Genomic DNA, 12241 nt, shown 5'->3' with positions numbered 1-12241 from the left:
CAGCCCGAAGAGGAGCCAGACAGGCTGGTGAGCCATCGTGCTGGCAGCTGATCGCAGCGTGGTGGGCGCCAGGGAGGGGACAAACCCAACCCCAAACCCCTCTTAGACATCTAACTGCAGGGCCAAGCCCAACACAGGGGGAGGGAGGGGAAAGCAGGAGGCCCAGAGGACGGGGGCAGAACCTGTGATGCGCGCTGGCGTGCTGCAGTAACGCACGCTGCAGTGTGGCCTACAGCTCTGAGTCCAGCACAGGTGGTCGCCAGTGTAAGGCGAATACAACAGAGCAACCAGGCTTCAGCGAGGCCTGCCGTTCTGAGAGCAGAAGGCCCTTGGCGGTGACTGTCTCTTGCCCTCCCGGCTACCAGCCTCCCTCGTGCCTCTGCTATGCTGCTGTTTCACTCCATGGCCTGACAACTTGGGGGGTCTGTACCAGAGGCTGGTTCCGCCCTTGACCCCTCACCTCCTGTGTGCCTCAGTGAGTCACTGGCTGATACTAGTAGCTGACTGAAGTCACAAACACATTTGAACTTGATCCGAGTGGTGATTCTCATGACCCATCAGTCCAGACCACCCTCTAGTCTGATCAGGAGCCCCTAATGGCCTGGACCTGGCCACGGGCAGCTTCTCTTCCTTCAGGCCTACACAGCTCCCGCTCATCCAGGCTCCCAAATCAAGTCATGTGTCCTCAGAACACAATGCCTCTGCAAGCCTCCCAGCTCTGTCCTTACGCGCCCCGCCTTCATCTAAATACAAGCGTGTTTCAGGGCTCAACTCATGCACGGTCTTCCAGAAGGACGCCACGGGTGTTCCCCCCCACCCCTGGCTGGGGCAGGCCTGCCTCCATCAGCTCCCGTGCGCCATGACGGCTGGCAGGGCGTGGAGCTCAAGTCAGCGGGCTCTTTGTTGGCTGAAATCCCCCTCTGTGCGCTAAAGTCCTTGAGGGTGGGATCTGTTTTCTTTATCTTCACAAGCTAATAGCCAACACTGAGCCTGACCATCTCATGCTCACTGACTGCTTGCTGAGCTGAATTATAAACTCGTTTATAAGACAATCACAGTGTCAGGTGCTGGAGCTCCCTATTGTGACACATACAGAGTCACAGCTTCCCCCCAGAAGAAATACTGTTGGAAATGGAGGAAAATTCTATTTTTATTTCCATCTAACTCTGGCCATCATCAAAATCTTTATGGGAGGCTCACAATATGATGGTGACGATGACAACACTGGTGGCGGCGGAGGTGGTAATGATAATGGCAATGGTAGTGATGATGGTGGTGGACGTAGCAATGGTGGTGGTGATGACAGAGGTGGTGGTGGTGATGATGGTAATGATAATGGTGATGGTGGCAATGATAATGGTGATGATGGTGGTGGTGGTGGTGATGTTGATGGTAATGGTGTTGGTGGTGATGGTGGTGGTGAGGGTGGGATGGTGATGTTGACTGTGATGATGGTGATGGTGATGGTGATGGTGGTGATGATAATGGTGATGGTAGTGCTGATTGTCACGATAGTGATGATGATGATGATGACAATCTCAGAAACAGCAGCTAAAAATTACTGAAGACCTACTCTGTCCAGTCTAAGTGTTTTTCCAATCTCACAACAGTACAAGCAAATGGTTGTTATCTCCATCTTACATGCTTGGAACACAAACAGATTAAATATTTGTCCCAGCACAGGCATGTGTCCCAGGCCACAGCTGTACAACGTACTCTAGACATTTAGCGGAGCATTTTCCCAAACAGCAGCCATGATGGGGAGTACAAGCTGAGTGCAAAGGCATTTTTTTTAATCCTATTGGGACTGCGGTGGCTGGGAGCGTGCACAGAGCACTGGCCGGCCCACCAGCCTTGGGGAGGCCGTGAGCAAATGCATTCTAGTGAGGGATGCGCTGGCCTACTGTGTGTTTAAAGACTGCAGTGGGGCTGCTGAGGGCTTCAGTGTACTTCTCTTTGAGGAAGGCAAAGTTTCCCGGATTCACCAAGGAGTGCAGGAGGAGCACACATCTCCCTTCTGGTGTTGGCTCACGCTCCAGTCCTACAGCTTCTGTGGCCATGTTGCGCATGTGCCAACTGCCTCTAGCATTCCAACTTGAGCAAGGCCTTCCTCTCAGAGAAATGTGCATTTTCCAATTAAGTCTGGCCAAATTAGCAATATATTTCACAAAAGCCACTGCAAGTGCGAGACGCTTAGCTGCAATTGCCCATGCTGGTCCTGGATGAATTTCAAAATGCTGCAAGATATTGCCTCTTCTTCCTGATTTCCTCACCAAACAGTCCCCATCTTGTAGCGTTTGCACCTAAACATCATAAAACTTTAAAACAGCATTAACAACTTCTCTAGGTCTGAGAATGTTTGGAAACAGTGAATAAAAATAAAACCCAGGAGGTTTTTCTTTAACCTCTTTACTTAATGAAGCAGAGTCTAATTTTATTCCAGGCTGTCTCACCTCTGAAGAACCCTCCTTCCCAGGCTCATTCCCCCATGGCTGCCACTGCAGCTAATGGCAGATCCTCAACAACACCTACCTCCTGTGGGTCCGGCCAGGAGCTCAAGTAGCTCCTGCCAGTTTGATTCGAGCTACTGGAAAATTCTCTGGGACCCTTTTCCTGTGCTGTGTTCAAAAAGAAAATGCCTTTTGCACGTTGGATGTGTGATCTCTGATGTTTGCTTACATTTGAAAGCAAACATAATGAGGTCACATTTGGACTAATTTTCATAAGTAATAAAACCCAATCGCATTTGTCCCAAGAGGCAAAATTCGGCTAAGCAGAGGGCACACGATGACTCGTCCTGCCCTGGGGCTGCATCTGCCGAGCAGAGCCATCTGAACATGCATCACAAGTGCCCGGTATCTTTCACAGGGGTTGGGGGGCACTTTAGCTGTTGACCCCTCCTTACATCTGTGAGGCATCCACTGCTGATCAACCCGGGCAAGTCACAAACCTTGTCACCTAACGTGGAGGTGACACCGTTACGCTACTGTGATTGACGTGTTCATTACCTTATGTTTGCAGGCGACTCACCTGCCTACAACGCTTTGGTTTTCTCATCTACCAAATCAGGTATTGGCCTACAAAGGTGGTGTTCTAGTCCCTCCAGTTAGAACTCAAATAGAATGGGTAGGTGGAATGTAGAAAGGACACCGAAGTGGAGGGTTTTCTTTGGAGAGGCTGTGCTGTGCATTGGAAAGAGCAAGTTCGGCGGCCTGACATATGAGCGGCTTTCCAGAGCGCAAAGCTCTGCTGCAGGGCTGACCTCGAGTGCAAAATGAAGACGTCAGCCATTTCTCCTGCAGAGGCGCCGGAGGTCGCACCACCAGGCTTAGCAACTGCGCAGACAGGTGCTGGCAGCAGCTTGGGGCACAGCAGGGCTCTCCTCCCGCGGCCCAGTCTCCCGTGCGGGCAAAGTGGCAGCTCACATCCGCGCTCCCAGGTGCTGTGCAGGAGCAGTGGAGGGTGCAGGTGACATGCCTGCGCATGCGTGTAGGCCCCGGTGGCGGGGGCGCCAGGCTGCAGCCTCGGGGTCAACGGTGACCCGCTGACTCTGGCCATTTCGACAAGACTGAGAACGCAGAGCAATAAAGTGGAAGAACAGGCGAGGCTGACGGGGCTGAAGGGCCGGGGTCCTCTCCGCGGCCGACATGGCAGCTGCTCGGGAGGTGAAATGAAAGCGCTCCGCACCTCACCTTCGGGCCGCCCGCGCCTCTGATCTGGGGGCCGCGGCCGGGGTGCCGGGGAGAGGGAGGCTGTCCGCCGCGGGGGAGCTCGTCCCGTGTTACTTCATGGAGGCCTCCGCGGCCGGGCGTTGCCTCTCAGCCGCGCTTGGCCAGACGGCCGGGAGGTGAGGCGGCCCTCAGACCCGCGGACCGAAAGCGGATCCGCCGCCCCCGCCCCCCCACGCCCCCGCCCTCCACCCCGCGCCCGCCTCGCCTCTGCGGAGCCCGGCGCCGACCCAGGCGGGCTGAGGCCCAGGCGCGAACCGCGCGCCCCCAAGGGCGCGGCGAGCAGGACTGGGGGCGCAGGGGCCGGGGCGGGCTGGCAAGAAGGGCCGCCAGGACGGGGCAGCCCGGCGTTGGTCCCACGCGGAGGGCCCTCAGAGGAACACAACGCGGGCGCCGGCGGAGCAGAAAGGCCGGCAGCCTCGACTTCCCTCGTCGCGGGATGCACGGGAAAGAAAAACCACCCAAGGGACAAGAACAACACGCTCTCTCCGAGCACGGCGGGTGGGGGGCGCGGGGCTGGAGGTGACGGCCACCCGATGTTGGGGGGCTCTGTCTGTGCAGTCGCTGAGCTGGGAGAACTTCTCCCGGAGCCGCAGCACCGTGGTGGCCTGATGCCACCGCAATGAAAGGTAAAGAAAAAATAATAAGCCTCTGCATAGTTACGGTGTGATAAAAATGGAACGCTACTTCCCCTATTTAAAACATTTAGGAGGGCACAAAGCAAGCCGTCTGAGCCTGGAAGAGCTGCAGACTAGGCTGGAAGCTGGCAGCTCACCCAGCATGGGTTGCACAGTGGCTGTAAAAACAATGGTGAGGCAACTTCTCCTGCTACCGGCCCATTACATGCTTGAGAAGAAACTTTCACTTCCAAGTAAGCTTTTGCTGAACTGCCCCAGGAGGGACCAGCCTTAGCTGTGGGTAGAAACCAAGTGTCTTGCTTTTTACCTTACTTTCTTTTAATCAAAGGACGGAGAGGGCTGGTGCTGCGCCCTGCAGGAAACCACCCCGAAGAATGTGTAAAGGACCCCATCCTCTGCCTTCTCTGCAATCTGCTGCCCTGCTGATGGGGGGTGCCCCCAGGTGCAGAAACGGGGGGGGGGGGGGGGGGGGGGCTTGAAGGCCACAGACCCACCATGCCACCTGGACATGCACCAAACGAGGTTGATATAAAGCGAACAGAAATGCAACTTTTCTGGCCTGGAATAAAAGTGCACATTTTTGATGCTACCAAGGCAGCAATTTTGCCTCAGGCAACCGTGGAAACAACTGTAACTGATAATAAGAAATCACAAACCCTGCAGCGCACGAAACTGTGTCACCCTGTGATTGGTTATGAAAGAGTTTCTGTAGAGCCCAAAACGCCAGCTATACCTAATCACTGTTAATACTAAATAGATTTTCATTCTGAATAAAATGGGGCATAAAATTCTGGAAGGAGATCCTGAATGAATATATGGGGGACAAGCAGAACACAGAGATAAGCAGTAACTACGTATGTACTCCCTATTGCAAAAGCATCAGATTGTCTTTGTGTAAATGACTTGAATGGAATGCAGTGACGTGTGGGCAGTGTCTGTGAGTGTGAGTAAACCTCGTCATCACTAATTCTCAAGTGTTTCCTGCCTGCATAAATGGCAGCTTCTGTCTCCTCCACCAGAGCAACTCCTGAAAATTAAGTGTGTAGTTACAACACAGTCTCATGAGTGCATACATGTGCGTGCATGAGGAATGTGTAAAGTGTGTCTGCATGTCCATTTTGTGTGTGTGTTGTGTGCACAGAACTGAGGGGTTTGCACCCCCGCTCTTTACTGGGCACCCCAGAGGTGAGAAGACAGGCAAGGTCCTTCCTCCAAATGCCTCGTCATCCAGACAATAAAGAAAAGAGAGATGACGAACAAAAGGGCGTCTGCATGTGCACTCCCAGGAGGAGACCCGCGTGAAGAGGAGCGTTTCCTTTCCTGAGGTTCTGCGATCGTTGTTCCGTCGGTGATGGGCGAGATCGTTTTCTTGATCCATTTTGGTTTAAAGTAGAACATTCTACTCTGGTTGTAAAGCAAAGACCATGGTTTTCATGTCTTCCTGAAGTTAGTCAAAAAAATAACCAAGTAATCCTTCCGAGATCGAAATAAGAAATGTAATCTAAAGCAAAAATAAAATTCAGTATCAGCAGCCTAAGACATGTTCAGTCACAGGGGGAAAAGCGCTGTCTCCCTGGGCCCTGCAGGAAAGACGCGTGCTCCGGGAGGGCAGCGTGAGGGACAGACAGCTCTCGTTCTCTACAGGCGGAGGAGGCGCGTGACGTCCCTTGCAGCACGGCGCCGACTTGGCTCATGTGCGTTCTTGCCCTTGCAACCACGCACGAGGTCCTGTTAGAGGAACTGAACACGAGCACGGAAGACTGCTCTTGTAACAGTAGAGCTTCGCGCGGCGGTCACAAGAGGATGTTATTCGACAAGGGTTCTTGGCACACTCCTCTCAAATCCCTGAGAGGCTCCCTGGAGAGGGATGTTCGGGGAAAGGGGCGGCAGAAACGCGGGATTTGGCCCGGAGCACCAGGCCCGCCTGCTGAGTGCCCAGCGGGACAAGCAGCAGACGTGGGCACACCCCGTGAACGCAGAGATCCACACACATGCCAGGTGCCGGCGGTCCGCCCAGCACTCCAAGGAGCCTTGAACGGTGGGGAAAAGGAGGAAAAGGTCAGGAAAACGGGAGGCGGAGAGGCAGGAGGGCCCGAGGGAGGAGGGAGAGCTGCAGCGGCCTTGAGACGTGCTGCTCACCGTGTCCGCCCCCCGCGGGCCAGGCACGCCCTGACACTGAGAGTGAGAGCATCCCTTGTGTGACCGCTCCCCCTTTTCTGGATTGCTTCCATCTAAGGTCAACACTGAGGAGCAGACTGAACGAGGTGCGGTGAAAAGCTGAGGCAGCCTTGGTTTACGACACAGCGCGGGCTTCGGGCGCACAGCTTCTCCCTAGCACCCAGTTATATTGCCACGCACTAGCGGGAAATGTTTTCCCTGGAGCCTCCTCTGTGGCAGCGGCCGCCTCGCAAGACTGTACATGACATGGCGCTCAGGCGCACACCTCTTCAGGTGGTGTCCCCACACCCCACCAAGGCCCCCGTCCTCCGCCGCAGCCCATTGGTCCCTCCCCCTTTCTCCTCACGTCTGCCCTCTCCCCTCTGGTACACTCAGATTTCTAGGGCTTTGTTTTGGTAAAGTGGTGGCTGTTCCTTTGTTTCGTTTTTTTACATTCCTCACACAGGTGAAGTCATCGGTATTTGTTTTTCCTTCTGAATCACTTTGCTGGCCATAGGCCCCTCCAGTGCCATGTATGGGGTTGCAAGAGGCCTTTTATATAGTTTCGTCCTTTTGTAGAGTTGCGTAGGATTCCATTGTGTCTACACATAACGACTTCTGCGTCTGTTCGTGTGTTGCTGGGCACTGAGGTTGTTTCCCAACCGTGGCTGCTGTAATAGCGCTGCCATGAGCACAAGGTGCAGACAGCCCTTTGAATCAGTGCATCTGAGTCTTCCAGTAGACTCCATGGAGTGGAGCTGCTGGGCCATATGGCAGATCTATGTTTAATATTTCGAGGACACAGCTTTCCCCAGGGACTAGGCCAGTCGACATTCTCACCCACAGTGTATCAGGGGCTCCTCCCCACACCCTCACCAACGCTTGCTGTTTCTGGTCTTCTTGATATGGTTGGAAAACTATTTCAAGGTAGACCACCAAAAAGAGAAGCAGGAGAATTGCGGAGAAAGTGGATTGCATATATCTTCTATGCTGTCTCAGGAAAAAACCTATAGCTTCAAAGGATTATTTTCATCCACATGATATTCCAGAAGAACAAAAAGAGATGGCATCATAGCCATGACGATGTGGAAAGCCTAGAATTACAGGAAAGTAACACCGTAAGGGACTTATGTTCAGCTAGCTTGGGGCGACATCGTCACACACACCTCTGAGCGGACAAGTGGGTGCGGAGCACGCGGCCGCTGGGCTGAACGGACGGGAAGGCGTGAGCTGGGACAGTGGTGACCGGTATAGTCACGACGGGCCTCCCAGGTCCGAGGCGACCACTGGCCCATGTCCCGAGTAGACTGTGACTAACAAAGGGAGAAAAGAGAGTCCCAGGCAGAGAGGCCCATTGAAGCTGACAGAGTGAATTGTGAAAGTTGGACGCAGAAGTCCCAGGTGCAAGCTCAACGGCCACCGGCCGGCACACACCACCTTCTTCACATCCACCACGGGGAGAGCGGGTCAGAGCCCGGTTCCGGACACCAGCCCGAACACCTGCTCCTCCCCACCTGCGCCGCTGCACAGCTCACAGCCACAGAGACGGTGCACTGAAGGCATGAACTGGCCGTGTCGATCAACACTGCGAAATAGCGGCGACGGTCAAGCTCACGGGCATTATCACCCCCCACGCCCCCCTCGCCCGTCACGCAAGGCGGAGGTTTGGTCGTGAGGCACAAAGTCTCAGCTGCAAAGATGAACAGTTCTGGAGACAGGGCACGCGAGGGAGTAAGCACACGGGCAATAGTGCACGGCACACTTGAAATGTGCGGCAAGGGCAGCTCCTAAGTGTCCTGATCGCCCACGGATACAGAACCCTTGATTTAATGTTGCAGAGGACACGTGATCTGCCCAAGAGCTGCGCCAACGCACGCCATTTGCGGCAGTCCGGATGGAGCTGGACGGGGCGGTGCTGAGCGAACCAGCCAGGAGGAGAAAGGCAGACCCCCGGGGGTGTCACTGACGTGTGGAGTGGAGAGACGCCAAAGGGCCAGGCGGAGACAGGCTTTAACCTTTCAGCGCTGCCCCCAGATCCGTGGCTTTTGGGAGAAGGGCCGGGGCAGAGCACACGGGACTTTGGGGAGGACCAGGGTGTTTCAGTGGGGGGAGAGCGGCAGAGACCACACCCTGGGGGGAACTTACCCTGTCAAAACACTAGCAAGGACATGACATGATGACACTGCAATAAAAATAAAAAACAATGAAAAACAAACCCAGGAATAACTCTTCAAACACTGACTCTGGCCCCCGGGGCTTCCTGGAATGCGTGGTAGTGAAATCAGCCGAGGACTGACGCCGTCAAACTCCCCTCGCTGCCCTGCACTTGATAAGGACCTTGATAAAGGTCCTGACTGCCCTCTGACTTCCCTCTTGGTATGTGATTTACTTCGGGAACCTCAACAAGGCCAGTTCTTTCCCTACGGCTCTGAGATAGAAATCGATCTCCAGCCTCGGTCCGGTTCTGCAGCCCAGGAAGGTCTTCCTCCAGGACCTGCCTTCCCGCCAGGACGCAGCCGCGCCCGTGTCGGATCTCTGACGGGGCCTGCCACAGTGTGACTCGGCCACACGGAAGCCCAAGAGAAGACCTGCTGCAAACCCAGGGAACACTCCTGTGACCCGCCTTCTCTCCGGCCTCCACTGCGCCCACACGACTACTCCTCTCATCCCAGGGCGCCCAGGCGCCGTGGCCTCCTGCTGCGCCGCCCCATGGCTCTTGTCCTGTGCCTCCCTGACGGGACCTAAGTTCTGCTGACTACAAACTCTTCAAACCCAAACGATCGCCCCAACAACTGTATGCCAGGGAAGTGGAAGTTTTTGTGTTAAAACACGCTACACAGATGTGCCTCAGAGAAGAAAGGGCCGAGTGCGCATTCAGACGGTCACTCCGAGCGGCCTCGTGTGGGAACCCGGCTGCCCTAGGTCCGGGTGTTGTGGTCAAAGAGTGGTGAGCACGTGTACCCCTTGAAAGCAATCTACGGGTGCGGAGCATTGCGAGTCAGTGTCATCCTTACAGCCCTGCTAAGAAATGGAGGAGGAAATTACTTGGCAGCAGGAGGGCGAGGGAAGTAGGCGAGGCCAGAGGAAGCGGCTGGGGCAGAGAGAAGAGCGGGGAGGCTGGCGGCCAGCGGCAGACACAGACGGGCTACCGTGCAGGGGGGCTGCAAGCCCCCGCCCAGCCCCAGGCCCCTGGCGCCCTCCTTACCCGGGTGCCAATGCCGCAGGGAGCGCCGCCCCGCTCGCGCTCAGCCTTCTCGCAGGTTGGCATGCCCGGGGGCCGAGCTGGAGCTGTCCAGCAGGCACAGCGGCAGTGGACAGCAACTTCACCTCGAAGGGCATATCACGGAGGGGGGGTTGGGGGGGACACAGCACGGACAGGGGCCCCGGGACGGCGCCTGCGCCCCGAGAAGCCGCATGTCCGCGCACCGCTCGCGTCCCCGAGTTGCCCTGCCCCGAGGGAGGGCCAGGCTGGGGGGGCCGGGCTGTGTCCTCCGCCCGCCCTGCGGCCTCCACGCTCCCCACAGGGGCGGCCAGCCCCGGCCACGTGCAGGGCTGACGCGCCCCGCAGGGCCTGGGCCCCCACGCTGCTCTGGCCGGCCCGGGCTGCGGAGGGGAGCGGCCTTTTCCCCTCCGGACGCGGTGGCTAGGGAAAGTAACACCGTAAGGGTTACTTTTCGCGAAAGACCCTTTATATCCACCAGCTACAGGGCAGACGGCGGTCCTGGATGTGCTGGGATTTTTCAAAATGTTTGAATTGAGCGAACAAAACCTTTCCCAACAGCTTTGAGATAACTACAAATGCACAGCTTCTAGACAAATCTACTCACAACCCCGTCCCGCCTTTGTGGGGCGCAGGGGAAGCGTGGCCTGGAGAGCCCCCATAGAGTGGGCAGGAGGACGTCTTCCCAGGGCTCCCCTCCCAACCAACATTTCAAAATGTTTTACTTAACGGTTTTTAATTATTCATCCTTTCATTTTAAAAACGACAGTTTAAAAAATGACCTTAATATAAGGGTTACATTATTTAGCTTCCTAGAGAAATACAGCGCGCTCCTTGCCGCCGGGCATTGTGGTGGGGTTGGGACAAGGACATTTCGCCTTTGCAAATTATGTGCACTCTTGCAGCTGCTGGGACCACTCCTGCCCCCAGGACGAGGCTTATACCTATGCTGTGGGAAAAAGGGGCTCCCTGGTTGGGCCATTATGAATTTGGTGCATTTTGAAATTACTAACTGGGCCTCCCTGTGGCGCAGCGGGTTGAGTGCTGCACTGTGACGCTGTCCGCAGCCTCTGCCTCACGGGTTCGATTCCCAGCCGGCCAGGGAGATTCCCACATGGTGCGGCAGACCTCTCCTGTCTCCCCGCTGCTCCCCTCAGCAGTGTGTTTCAGCCAGTCTGCCTGTTCTGCTCCCCACTCTGTCTCTGGTGAATCCTCTCACCCTCCCCCGCCTCTGGCCTGTACCCCAGCTCTTGTATAAATAAATAAATAAATAAATCTTTAAAAAAAATAAAATTTCTTGTTTTCCATTTTGGGTGTTAAAAATGACTAATAAGGCTACTAGCAAATTGCTAATACAGTCTCTGTGGAGTCCGGCCCACACTGCATGCACAGAAGGCCAGTGTCCACCGCGAGGCAGGCACGCGCTCCGCGTGGTTATGAAAGTCATCTGTCATTGCTTGATTTGTTCTTTTCACCTTTAGATTTCACCAGAAGTGAAAGTGCAAGTGTAAGTGTACAAAGTGATTGCATCTATATCTGTAGGATTTCTACCATAAGCCTAATGCATTGATCATCTCGCCTATTTCCCTTTTTAGGATACTTCTATTCTCTTTAAAAAGCACATATGATACAGCGCGATCAACTGGAGTCACGGCATTCTTTTCAGGCCCTCGGACCTTATGGATCTGGGAACTGAAAGTCTGTGTCCCTCCTCAAGCCTCTCCTGACCCCAGCCCAAGTCCCTGGCACCCCCCACTCCACCCCCTGCACAGCTGACACCCGCAGTGTTTGTTTCTGTCTGACCTATCACAAGGAGCACAATGCCCTCCAGTGTCCTCCATGATGCTCCCAAACGATACACTTTCCTTCTTTTTTTAAACCAGAGGTGGAGGGGCAGTGGCAGCAAGGGCGAGTCCCGGCCTGTGGGCGTCTTTTCCTGTGGTGTTCTTGGGTGCTTTTCACTGCAGGGTAACGCTGACCTTGTGAAATGAGGGTGGAAGTGTTCCCTCCGCTTCCATATCTGGGAAGCATCTGAGAAGACACGGTGTTGATTCTTCTTTACATGTTTAATAGAATTCACCAGTTCAGCCATCTGGTCCTGGGGTTTTTGTTTGGGTGGTTTTTATTACAGATTCAATCTCCTTACCAGTAATTGCTCTATTCAGATTTTCTCTTTCCTCATGATTCAGTCCTTGTAGGTTACATGTTTCTAGGAATTTATCCTTTTCTTCTAGGATATCCAATTTGTTGGCATTGAATCGTTTATAGTAGTCTATTATTAGTCTTTCAAATTTTTGTGGTGTCAGTTGTAATGTCTCCCGATTCATTCACAGTTTTGTTGAGGGTTCTCTCTGTTTTCTTGGTAAGTCTAACTAAAGGTTGGTTTGTTTTGGTTGTTTTTAAAACACCAGTTCCTAGTTTCATTAATCTTCTTAATTTTTTTTACTCTATTTATTCCTCTATAATTTTTGTTAATTTATTTCTGTACTAACTTGGCT

The sequence above is a fragment of the Talpa europaea genome (assembly GCF_964194135.1).
Source record: "Talpa europaea genome assembly, chromosome: 13".
NCBI lineage: Eukaryota > Metazoa > Chordata > Mammalia > Eulipotyphla > Talpidae > Talpa > Talpa europaea.
Note: the sequence above shows the minus strand (reverse complement) of the source record.